Source organism: Morone saxatilis, unplaced genomic scaffold, assembly GCF_004916995.1.
Source record: "Morone saxatilis isolate NCDOM2014 unplaced genomic scaffold, NCSU_SB_2.0 Contig18, whole genome shotgun sequence".
In the NCBI taxonomy this organism is placed as follows: Eukaryota; Metazoa; Chordata; class Actinopteri; family Moronidae; genus Morone; species Morone saxatilis.
The window spans coordinates 14,805,151-14,815,482 of NW_023339740.1; positions in this window are offsets into that span (position 1 = coordinate 14,805,151).

Genomic DNA, 10,332 nt, shown 5'->3' on the forward strand with positions numbered 1-10,332 from the left:
CATTGTCAAGGTTCTTTAAGATTCATCAGTGAAATGAGGGGTTTGTGATCTTTCATCAGTGTGTATGCAGCTAGAGGTACTCCTTAAAACCTCGCCAGGCAAACCTTTTCGATCTGAGTATACCTCATTTCAGTGTCACTCAGTGTCGTCTGAAGCTTGATGTCGCCGGTCTCCAGTCCTTACTGTGGAGCTGCAACAGGATGTTCTGCAGCTGCATGTGTCTGCTGAGCTGCCTCTTGTCTTATGAACACTGAAGTACATCAAGGTAGGTGACATTGTGAGGAGTTCTTTTTCCTTAAAGGCTGCCTGCTGTACTGGACATCATGACCACACTGACTTCAGCTGTAGCAGTTCATACAATGCTAATCGTTCTTTCCAAACAGTGTTATACAGGTGGTCAACATCCGGCTGTCTTTGTCTAGTGGCATCTGCCAGGATCCACTCAATGTGGCAACCACCTCCTCTGGTGTCAGCAGGATGAATCCCTTTTTCTTTTCAGATTCTGTAAGTTAACACAGACAGTTCCAGACTATTTTGGGACAGGTACAATCGGGGTGCACCACTCTGTTGATTCATTTATGATCTATGCAATGTTGTTGGCTTCCATCTGGTTGAATTTCTCTTTCACTACACTCAGGAGGACTATGTGGACTGTGTGTGCAGAGTGTACTGCACAGGGCTGTTCAGATACATGTAGCAGAGTTTTCAAAGGCTGTGTTTTCAGTTGGTTAAACTCCTCTTCCTCTTGCTACTGATGGTTCACCAATAAACATACCTATCAATTATATAATTATATAATCATATTCCATTTCTGCCAAGAGAGCCTCCTCAATCTTACACACTGGACCTTTCAGTTTTCCTCCAAATACTCATCAAAATTCAAATCTATCCAATAATTTGGTTTATTAACTCAAAATTCTCTTATTGCTAATAAGTGAGGGACTGATATCAGTGTGAACCTTTCCTGACATTTTCCTCGCCACTCCAACAGCAGCAATTAGCAGGGCAGACCTGCAGACAGACAAATTTAAATTTTAGTTTCTTGCTTCTCAGATCATCTCTCATCTGGATTATGACAGCTGGATGGCAAGTGAGCAATCCTAAAACTGTAAAAGTATGTGTGAGGGAAAATATTTTTAAAAGTCATAGGGTAATTATGTTTTTTGGTGGGGCCCATGATTGACTAGTAATCAGGTCACTGACTGTGCAATCCATTTAAAACCACAAACACATTAACATGCAGAAACATGCCCTGATTCAAAAACATATTTGACGTTAACTCCTACAGGCACACACAGAAAAAAGCTCCGGTAAAACCAAAGTATAAGAAGCCATTTTCACTGTCTTTGATGTGTGTTTGCCCCTCAGGTCGTTTTTTCAGTCCCAGGGACTAAACATCTTTTATTGTCCTCGTTAGTCTACCTGCCTCTGCAGTGCCTCTCACGTGACCTGTGTGTGCAATGTGAGTTTATATATATGTTTATGTATGTGTCTGTGTGTGTGTGTGTTGTTTCCATAACGGAATGAGTTTGGAAAAAAATGGCCCTCGTGTTATCAATGCACACACACTCACCCATAAATCAACATAAAAACACACATGAACAACGAGAGAGTGATAAAAAAGAGATGAGAAGATAAGAGGAAAGTTAAACGGGTCTGTCAATAAAAATAAGACAAACATTTCAATTTTAGATTTTGGAAGTAATACCGCTTCATTAATTGGCTTTCTTATTATTGAAAGTACGTTTTTTTACTCATCTTTTATAGATGAATCATTAAGAAAAACAACTTTTGTGTTGCCTGCTTGTGAAAATTTCACTCTGGCTGGAGCTTCGCCTCAGCACGATACTTGCTTTGTTTTTTTTTTATCTTTTTAAATTCAATGTATCCTGACTTCTCTGACTTCTAAATCGTTGCCCTCACCTCCAATTTTCAGAGTGATATGAATATTCAATTCAGTCCGATTATTGCACTAAGAGCACCAAAGGACCATTCAGCCACTTTCTTAATCTTAATAGGCAAGTGACAAATAGGAGATTTTTCACAACATCACATCCCAAACATTGCTGTTATGGCTCGTAACCTAAAGCATTACTAAATGATTTATTAACCATTAATAAATCCATAAGTTAGACCCTTTATAAAAGGTGTCTCATTGGGTCAGCTGTTCCCTTGCTCTTAGTGCTGGTGTCACCTCCATAATCACAGCTGATCAGCATCAGCTGGAATCTCGGGTGTAACATTAGTCCTGACTGAACGGTGGCACTGAAAAGCAGCACAGCTCTACGCCCTGTAGAGGACTGACAGCGTGACGTGTTCAGGGTTAAGTATGAAGAGAGCTGCAGAATCATGTAGTCAAGTATTCCTCATGGACGGGGACGGTCGAGCAGAATAACAATGAATCTTACAGAGAAACAATGCGTCGAAGAATGAAAGCTGAAGAAAGCACAAGGCAGGTTGAGCACTAATGTACTTAAAAGTTCTTATTGCAAACAGTTGCTGATATTAACCCTGCAGACAGGGTTCTGTTCAATATTCACTCTCCTTTAATCTCTGTTTTGTTCTCCATCAACTCCTGAGGGAAATATCTGGCTCTCTAGCTGTTAAATGCTCCACTATGTTAGCCAGCTAGTTTCTGTGTCTGTCTGCTGTTAGAGCTCTATTTGTTGAAAACAGCCGCCTGCTGCTCACTGTGGGACTGGGGACAGTGAACTGAAACAGTTGTAAGCCGTAAAACCAAAAGTAATTAACTGAAAGATGCTGAAACGCTCTGTAGAACTGAGAGGAACTGCAAAATTGGGTATTAATTCTGTCTTGATTTGTCACTATAAACAACATGTTTTACATCACATAGTCATTTGATCCCATTTTGATGCAGTAGATAATTAGTGCAGCTTTAATGTGTTTTCCCTTCTTCAAAATAAAAAGCCAAACCATACAACCATGCATAAGTCAGTCAAATCAGCTTATGTGCTGTTGTTTGTAAATGTGAAATGCTACTTACAGTGTAGTCAGCCAAACAAGAAAGAAAGAAAGTAAGAAAGAAAGTCAAATTTCTTTGTTTTTGAGATTTCATGGGCTATAAAAAGTTGATAAACTCTGAGAACAGGAGAAAGTCAGTCACACATAAGATTGTAAGGTATAATTGTAAACCGTTTCGTCACCAAATTCCATAATCCCACTGTGAGATCATTGTAATTACCTATTTTATTTAATTTGACAAAGACAATGCTCATCAACAGAACAAAATACACACACATACATTAACCAGGAAGTAAGATTTTAATATAGAATAAAACCACATATACTATGAAATGAATATAACACATAAACACCATAGCATCATTCAGAGTCATATGGATTTTGTTGTTTGTGATACTGGTTTTTGGGAATAACGTTATCTCTCTTCCTCTCTCTCATTCTCCTTTTGTCGATTCCGCTCGAAATTTGCTAACCTTATTGACAATCACTTTTTTCCTTTCAATTTTTATTTATAACTTTAAATTTTATCTTTATTTTTTGTCTATTATATATTTTTTTTTTTATGTGTGTAGTTACTTGTTATATATATATATTATATTTTGTTCTTAATAAGTTGCTAGTTAGATTGCTTAAGTATATAGATAGGTTGCTTGTATAATATATGTTGTTTGTGATACCTGGAGTCTGTAACGCAAAATATAATTCCCCCTGGGTTATTAAAGTTATTTCTATTAGCATTGAATCAGGCCACAGTATAATGCTTGCTGTTCACTACAATCAACTGTAGATGTAAATAAACTAACCGTATATGAACTCTGAGTATAATAATATTTTGTGTTTACATGTGAAAAGGAAGTTAACATCCTACCACACCTGCAGCACAGCAGTTTTTTTAACCTGTTTGATCAAAACTGTCACTTTCCAACTCGACACTATTCTCTGTTTGCTTGTCTCAAGTTTTCACTCGACTCAGTACAGAAGCTGCTCACTGCCATGCATATTTCTCATCCAGTAATGGTGTTTTGACATATTTCTTTCCAACACATACTGCCATCCTTGCCACACACACATACCACACCACACACGGATACATATGAGCCTTAGAAATCTCCAGTAATGGCGGTGCACAAGCAAACGAGACCACCATAAATAACCTGTCCCTCTCTGCCATTTCCTCTCAATGTGCCTCACTGGAACAGAGTGAGCCTCCTCTGTTGCCTCCAGGGGCACGATGAAAGAGAAATACTGATGAAGAGGAAGCAGCTGATGGACGCCAGAGACAGTGAAGCTGGGAATTAGAAATGAAGTTGAGAGAAGTGAAAGGTCAAATGAGAGGGAAGAACTGTACAGTAATAATCGAAACAGCATGGGGGCCATTAACGTCCTGCAACACTGTTCATCCTCTGAGTCTGGAAACATCTTGGAGAAAACGACATATTTGCCACATTACCTTAGTGGCACAAAGATCTTTACACTGACATGAAAGAAAACAAATCCCAAATCCTGAAGCTAGTGAGTTCAAATTATTATTTTTTTGGTAGCACTTTTAAGGCTCCAACAGTCTTTGAGAATCCCTTGTAAAAGGTTTCTGGAAGTCATCTTGTGGTGTACTGCATTAAATATATAAATGTGCCGAATAAACAATACAGGCCAGTTTGTCTTGTGGTTTGTACAGAGTAAATACAAGGCCAGACTTTCCACCAAATCATTATTATAGCAAACTTATTTAACTTAATACAAAAAAGTGTGTCCACATTTTTGTGTTGTGAGAAGATAGGTTTTTATTGCGTTTATGAAAGCAACTCACATCTTATTCACACTTTAGAAACACAAACAACTGAACAATCCCAACTCAGGGTCAACTTTCCAACTACAACTAGTTTTTTCATTATTGATTAATCTTCAGATTATTGTTTGACTAAAGTGTTTTTTCAGTCCAAAACCCAAAAAATCATAAAGTTCTTGGGGGTCAGAGTTGACACATTTATCTTAAAAAATAATAATAATTATCAACCAAAATAGTTGCCAATTAGCTAATTATTATTTCAGCCCTCTATCAAATATATCCACCACGTCATCAGAATTTCAGTCCCAATTTAATGTAAGGGTTATAAATACTTACTCTTTTGTAGTACCTTAGGATATAGTTTGACCACGGACACTTTTTGTTACAGGTTTTGTAACAGGGACGTGCACGGAGTTAGCCAAGGATATTCTTCATCTGTAGTCGAGGTTAGATGATAGTTATTAAAATCATCTAAAATAGTAATATAAGATTTAAGACAATTACAATACAAAGGTTAGTTAATCATTGCAGATGATAAAAAAAGGTAGACGACCTTATACTACATTGTCATGTGCTCATTAATTTTGCAAAGGCATGCAAAATTGCAAACTGAATAACTGATATATCGTCTGTGGTGGTTGGCGTGAAAGTTGCAAATAAGTAATATTAGAAGCCAGTTCGCCAGAAGGGATTCCTGCTCCCTGCAGATAAAAAAGGTCAGGATTTTTAATGGTAACAATAAACACCAATATCATTCTGTGAATTTTCAGGAGATGATATACCTAATGAAAACAAAGCTATGAATAATTAATCACATATGCCCCCAACAGGATTAATTTTACACATCTGATTCTCTAAAACATTTTGACAAGAAAATTGAAAATTAAGATTTTTTTGTTTCCTCAGATAAATTCATCCTTCAGAATCAGTATTAAAAAAATTGATGTAGTGATGATGGTACTTGAAAGATATTTTTCAGGCATTTGGAGGCAGAGATTAGACTTTATTTTAGACTTTAATTTAGACTTTTTCTAATCCAAACCAAAATAAAGTTCCTCACTGCCTTAGGCAGGAATACTGCAGAGCACCTCTTATCCTCCCTCAGTCCTCTACCTGTCTCTTTATTGCTTCAGTCAGCACCGGAGCGTCAGCTATGTGTGTGTGTGTGTGTATAAGACAGGTGGATGGATGAGGATTGTTCTCACACTGCAGGACAGAAACAGACAGTGGTGAAGCCAATAATGTGTGGGTACAAATTCACACACATAACACACACCTGCATACAAAGGAAATAAATAATAATAATTTAAAAAAGTAATAAATACTTAATAAACATTTCCTTACCATAATGTAATTATTATCATGATTTGAAGAGGCAGTGAAATACATTGCAGACACAGTAATGTTGGTGAAATGAGGTTTAATTACTTAATAAGCTTTGGGCAATTTAAATTCCAGATGGATGAAAGCTCAAGATAAAACAGTCTACTTGAGGTAAAAGTTTTAGAGGAATGTTATGTGATTAAAACAATTCCTCAGGGCGGATCAAATTAGTTTACTGAAAAGCAAACCACTGAAATGATAAATAACCCATACAGCTACATTACAATACAACAAATAAATAAACTGGGTCCGATGAGGAAAAGCTGAGACACCAGCTACTAACAGTGCTTTCCACACATCCTTCCCAGGTGGTCTCAAACCAATTCACACCTCGATTCATGTGACTCGAATGACTCACGTGACTTCATGCTGTGAATGATACATAGAAGTCTCCAGTCAATCCACTGCTGACGCATTATGCTTCAGTGTCTCAAGACAAAGACAGCCAATCTCGCCATCACTGACTCTTAAAGGTCCAGTGTGAAACATTTAGGAGGATCAATTGGCAGAAATGGAATAAAATATTCATAGGTATGTTTTTGTTAGTTTGTAATCACCTGAATATAGAAATTGTTGTGTTTTTGTTACTTCGGAATGAGATGTTTTTATCTACAGATGCTGCCGGTCGCCTTCAATGGAGTCTGCCATGTTGAGCTACGACATTTCCACAGACAAACCAAAAGATAGAGCAATCTGCAACTGCACTGCTAGATGCCACTTATACCTACAATGGTACTTCAAAGGAAACATTTTTGTATTTTTTAAATTTTGTTTTCGTCTTTACTTTTTTATCTTGTGCCCCTGACGTCACATTTCCCATCTGGGATAATAAAATGACTGAACTGAACTAAAGAAATGGTTGAAGAGTTTGGGAAATACACTTATTTGCAGAGTAGCACGTTTAAAACACTCTGTCGCTCCAAAAATCAGGGCAGCTATACAACCATTCACAGACCGAGAATATATAAACAAACAACAGTGGAGAGTTTAATGGACTGCAAATGAGGACAATATCATATCCAGGATTAAAGACTTCTGCCCATAAGAACTGCTGAGAGGTACTGAAACAGCAGAAAATGCGAACATCCAGCAAACTGTTGCTCTGTCCAAAGTTAAAAAATAAGCCTACAAGCACCTCTGAAGCTCACTAACTAAGATGTCATATCTTCTTTGTTTAATCCGCGCACAAACACAAATGTAAAACGTGTTGTATGTGTTGTATTAAGAGTCGAGCTGTTTCCCCATTTCCAGTTTTAATGCTAAGCTACGCTAACCATCTCCCAGCTTTAGCTCAATAATTAACATACATCAATGTGGTATCCATCTTTTCATCTAGTTCTCAACAAACATAAGCATATTTTCCTTCAAACTTTTCCTTCAATGAAAAACTGTCTAAAATCATGAGTGCAGGCAGACAGCTGACCTCTACAAACATCTTTGATGAAGGTAATCTGTGTTATCCTGTTTTTCTATGATTGCTGCTGAAGGACAAATGCATTTCTTCTGTGTGGTTCCTTGAGCATAATAAAAGTCAATCAAAACAAACAGACTGAAAAACAAATCAATGTAATGACACCAGTGGAAGCATTTAAGTCTGTTCCATTTCAGTAATTTTCTTATTCTGTTGTTATGGTCATCACTGACATAAATGCTGAAAAAATACGTCATTACAAGCACCAACATAACATGACGCAGGATGGACAGCGTGAAAATAACCCGACCCACTGAGCAACCTGCCAGAACTACCAGATTAAGGACAGTAAATGAGAAAAATGCATGATGGAGACTCTAGAGACTCACTATAAATTCCAAACTGAGCAGATGTTTGAGGCTAAAATGCAGCACCAGTGCTTCAAAAATGTATGAGCTGTGTGACGGAAGACAGACTGTGAATCCTGATGACCTTTCCACACTGAACTCTGAGTTACTGTTAATACTGACAACAGCCTGCCGCTGCCGACATTTTAAAGCAACAAGACAATGTTATATTTATTACCAAATGCAGACCCATGTCAGGACATTGCTGAGGGAAACATCTTACTCTGCACACATAGTGAAGTGAGCTTTTCACTTAAAACAGCTTCCTGCTTCCTTCCTGTTGATGAGAGAGGTGAAAACACAAAAGTTGTGCACAACCAAAACAATGAGCTCAAAGATGCTACAACACTCCGTAGAGCCGAGGGGGAACGAGTGACTCATTTGTTCCATTGTTAATATAGAAATATTGATTATGTACAACAAGTACAACTGGAAAGTAACTTTTGGACATAAATGTTGTTAAATATAAAACCTCAGAAACATTTGATATATGACAGTATTCTGTCCTAATGTCCTCTACAATTTATGATTATACACACAGTTCACAAGGTACAAAATAAATTGCCCAAAATGACTCATATATTAAGAACACATGTCACAGATGCCACGACGTCTTGCAGTCTCAGTCAAACATTTTTGTCTTGTTCAATACTAAATATTGGGACACCTTCTTTGAAACTCCTAAAACTGTGTATACTGGCTGACATGTTAAAGGCAAGACTTGCTTTCTATGCATTCAACTTTATTTCAACGGACTATATTACAAACAAGTAAATAAAAGGAAAAAGCTCAGGTTTTTTGACATGACGTGAGGTGTATTTCACTGAAAGTGGCATTGATGTGCAAACACAAGCTCAGTCTGTAGAACCACTGGAAGGACATTTCCCTGTAATCTGCAGCTTGTCAGACAACAAACATAAGGCAAATTAAGCTGTTAACATAAACATTTTAAAATCAAATACAACATTATCATTAAAGCCCACAACAGATTGTTATTGTAACATCCAAAGAGTCTTTCTAATGCTGCAGTCTCCTCTCAGACCTCTCTACTTTCAGTTTGTAGATCAGTCTGAACAGCAGAGAGACAAACTGATTTCATGACAAATACTTAGTTGTTACTCTGACAGCATCCAGAGCGGCTTTACATGATGTGGAGACATTTACTATATATAATTTCACAGCTGGAAGCCCTACATTCAAATACAGCTCATAAGGATGTGATCTTTCTAACAAAATGTCGGTGAAGCTTCAGAGTCAGTGAATGACTGATGCCGTGTCAATGGACCAACTTCACACTGTCATCATATACGGTGAAGTAATGTTATGAAATTAAAGCAGCTGCAGATAATTATGGGATCTATGTTGTGATTTTTTCAAATACGAGTAGAAGTCTGCAGCCTTGTTAGCGTCTCTATCAGGCTGCAGGCACTGTGGTGCTTTGAGCTAAATGCTAACAACATGCTAATGTTAAGCAGATACAGTCTTTACCATGTTCACCATATTAGTTTAGTATGCTTTGCATGCTAACAATCATTAGTACTGAACACAAGGTGCAGCTGAGGCTGATGGGAAAGTCATTAGTTTTGCAGGTAATTGATGATAAAAGTAGTATTGAAATGAACCTCCTTAACAGACGGAAAACACACCTGAGGCCTCAGAGCAGTGACCAGTTAGACCCTTGAGAGCACTCTCAGCAGCACATAGCAGTGATTAGCATGTCCAGTATAGACACTGAGGTCGAGTCATCATTTACCGGTATGATTGATTGATTGGTCCCAGGTCACAGCAGGCCACACATGCTGTTGCTGTACCATCATGTTTCTTCTCTGTCAGTTCCTGCTTAATGCTGCAAACAAAAGCCAATCAGTGCGTGCATCTGTGGAACTTCAGCACTAACAGGGAACTACGGCGTGTGGCCATAATATTGACCTTCCTGCTGCTAATGGGTGTATCAGAGTTCTTCTGTGCAGTCTGCCAGAAATTCATGAGGAAATGTTTTGTATGTGTGCAGGGCACACGGTTAGCCGTGGAACAGTTTGATGAGCTGCTGCTTTTTACCATGCTCACTGCAATGAAAGTGATGTGCTGCACCTGCAGGTAGCTGATCGTTTTCCTCCTCTCTGGTCAGACTGGAGATTATAATGAAATGGTATTGATACTAAAATCCAGCACAGAGTCAGTCCATCATTTAAAGCACTTTATGAAACTGAAGGCACATTCATCTCTCTTGTTTTTGAAGCCTCTGGGCTTCAATCAGTGGAATGGCTGATGAGAGATTTAGAGTTTGAGTAAAAACATCCTGATGCCTGGAGGGGGAAAATGTGGCAGCATTGTTTCATTTATGTGTTTTGAGAAATGATCAA